The following is a 3,815-nucleotide window of genomic DNA, read 5'->3' as shown; positions in this document are numbered from 1 at the left end:
TATTCATTATTATTATTTTTTATTATTCTGTTTTCTTCTCTCGTCCCTTTTTCAAATTAACTTGTTTCTTTTTTATATTAAAGGGCAATTGCTTGTTTTATTTAAGTGTACTAATATCATTATTTTTTTATAATCTTTAAATTTCTTTCTTGAGACTGGCAATTTTTTACTAAATAATTCAAAAACACTATCCAAATTATAGTCTCAAAACATTTATTTCATTTACACGTCCAACGTTTCGGCCAATTCGGCCATCTTCAGGGACAATCTTAATTTACTATGAGACATATCATTTAACCATTTTAAAAAAAACTCCATACAGACTATTCTACCCAAGTCAAAACATTTATATCTAATATGTCAAAAATACATTAAAAATCACAGTCAAATTATTTCACTTTTACCACTCTTTATACACTTTATTACAACCTCACTTGTTGGGTCATATCAAATCATTATTTTTTGTTTTAATTTTACTTTCCTCTTTTATTAAGAAGCATTGTTCTTATCTATTTATTTTTTTTTTCATCTTTTAATAATAACATTATTTATAGTTAGGGGTGTACGAGACTATACCCCTCATAATCGACTGTTAAAAACAATATATATATATATATATATATATATATATATATATAAATAATATAACGGTTATATCAACCATGTAAGGCCCACTAGGCCGATCTGGTATAAAAAAAAAATAAAAATAAAATTACCTGAATATTAAAAAAAAAATTCTGCTTCAATTAATTTCAGACCATTTTTCTGTGAACTTTGGGCTGACTTCAAGGGTCGAATTAATTTATGCAAAGCTTTCAATTTAATATGAAAATATAGAAATAATGCCGTTGAATGGGATTTGTTAGTTAGTATTGCTAAGAGTGGAGCACTTGTGTTAAACATGTCTTAAACTCCCTGTATTGCTTCCTTTCGAAATTTAAAGTCGATATTGTGACTGGGAATAACTCTACGCAATAAATTGGGATTTTTTCACTCTGTTATACTCTGTATGTTTTTTAAATTTTATTTTATTAATAGAATTTATAAACTATTTTTTTATTTATCTTTCATAATTTATTGAGCTTTTTATCCTTTATGTGTGTTCCTACGTGTTATAATTGAATTTTAGAAAGTGGTTTCCTACGTACACGTAAATATTTCTCCACATTTTGATTAATATAATATGTATAAATAAAAATGTAATGATTATATGATAATTATGTAAGACCTCCAGAAAAAACTCATAATTGAGTTACAAGCTGTTTTTCAAAATTTTCGATGAGGTCCTGAAAAGGTTCTTAGCTTTTGAAATCCTGGTTATATCCAGTAGAAAAAATGTTATGACTAAAATCAAACATTAATTGTGCATAATTAAAAATGTGTATACACATAATATAATGTATATGAGATAATATGATTATGTAAGTAAAAAAAAAAAGATCACTATTAGTATTAGAACTACGAATAAAGGAGGAATAGAATTTCATAGGGAAGAGGAACGGATAAGTCCGGACAAATACGGATAAATCCGGACAATCGCCACTTTCGTTCAGAAGATCTAAATTAGCCATAAACTACAGTTCAAAATTATATCCACAAACAGAACATCCGACACATAAATATATTTTAATCCAAAATTTTCTATTCTTTTTCGACAAAAACAAAATTCAACACTTCTGTTATCAGAAAGACTCTCCTCTGCTATCGCTTTTCTCAAAACGATAACAATTGACAAATCCGAAATCAATCATACACCATGGACCTTCCAACGTCCTAAAACTGTTCTAGACCTGTTCAAATACTCGAAAAATAATACGGAACCAGTTGAATATAAAGCCCACTTTTCTCGTCTAGTTCATAACATGCCCGAATCATTTATAATCTATACAGACGGATCAAAATCAGACCAATCAGCAGCATCATCCTTTGTAACAAATGACTCAACGTTCAAAATTAAACTCCACAAACTATGCAACATATTCACTGCCGAACTAGATGCAATAGCAGCAGCACTTCACTTCTGTTTATCTTTGAATCACACCAACATTACAATAATTACAGATTCGCTAAGCTCGATAAAAGCTTTAGATTCTATGTATCCAGAACATCCGAGAATTTCCTGCATCCATTTTCACTTAAAAACTCTACACAACATGGGTATTTCAGTAACATTTCTATGGGTTCCAAGCCATGTAGGAATCGCAGGGAATGAACTGGCCGACCACGCTACAAGAGTAGCACTCGCGCTTCCGGGACGGGGTAAAGCAATTTTAACTCCGTCAGAGATATGCAGGCTTCTTGTAAAGGAAGTCAAAGATAAATGACAATCTTTGTGGAAGGAAAGCCCAATGAGTAAGTTAAAAATTATTAAGAAGGATGTCAAGCCCTGGGATACCTCCAGTCGCAGATGCCGTAGAGAGGAAGTTGTACTGACCAGGCTGAGAATAGGTCACACGAGGCTCACCCACTCCTATCTTATTTCAAAAGAAATGCCTCCGAACTGCCAGTATTGCTTTAACAATGAGCCATGTTTTTCAACGATGCCCATATTTTACACCACACCTCAATAGCTTGGGACTAAGCCAAGATATCTCAAAAACCCTTGGAGACGATGATAAGGCAATAGAATTGGTGTTTTTGAAATCACAAAGTTTACTGACAAAAATATAACTTGATCAGAAGGAAAAAAAAAAATTATAAAAAAATAAATAAAATAATCAATTTAAAAAAAATAAATAAAATTTAACGAATATTAGCAAAATTAAATAAAATGTAAATGGCGTTGATGACCAATGAAGTTTGGCGCCACTAAACAACCAAACAAACAAACAAAAACGGATAAGGAAAAAACAACCAATGGCTGCGGTTCGATGTTACATATAAGTCAGAAGACCGTTAGCGGGTATTACATTTAATATATTTAATATAATGTAAATTAATTAAATGAAGGATTTATTTACATACGAAAATCTATGAATTATTCTTTATTACGATGCCATAGTGGTCGACATTCCATAGCTGAGGAACATTTTACATTTCCAACTTGATTAGTGTTGTTTTCAAAATCCATTTTCCAATATTTTCGTTATTATTATTTTCTTTTTACTTTTCTCTTAATTAAGGTGTTTTGTTTATCAGCGCAGATAAATGTCTGAAATTCAGGTCGAAATGTAGGCACAAATAAATACGTTTTTACTTATTTGTGTAAGTCAACTATAAAAACCTCATTATGATTCCAATATTTTTGCTTATCTCCAGTTTTTAAACGAATCATTGAGTCTAAATATTTTCTTACGAGCTGAGATGAATAATATTTACATAAAATTGAAATTTATTTTACACGACTAATGTTCTAGAAGATAAAATCTTTTAAACGAAATTAGCAAACTTTAATAAGGTAAATTTCTATGTTACAAATGGAAATTTTGGGAATTTATAGAATCAAATTGTTAAAATATTTCCGTTTTGTTATCTTGTGTAATTAATAATTTTCATAATTATTTCAGATGATTACAGCAACAACAACCAACCTTGTGATCTTGTTACAGTTTGGACTATCTTCAACCTCAGTGACCTTTTTACCAGAAGAAAATTCCTTCACTAACAATACCTACCCAACTGTAATCTCTACAACATCAATGTAGACTTTGGAAACAATCGACTTCAATGTTGATTTTTTTTCCAAAGGGTCAAGTTATCACAATAATATTGGAAAAGTATTCTTTTAAGATTCGACTTTAAAAAAAAATTATATACATCATTTATAGGTAAATCAAGAAACATAAAATTTTTTTTAAAAGGTTTTTGATATAATA

This window comes from Halyomorpha halys, unplaced genomic scaffold (genome assembly GCF_000696795.3).
Source record: "Halyomorpha halys isolate HHAL.00 unplaced genomic scaffold, Hhal_1.1 Scaffold650.1, whole genome shotgun sequence".
NCBI lineage: Eukaryota > Metazoa > Arthropoda > Insecta > Hemiptera > Pentatomidae > Halyomorpha > Halyomorpha halys.
Note: the sequence above shows the minus strand (reverse complement) of the source record.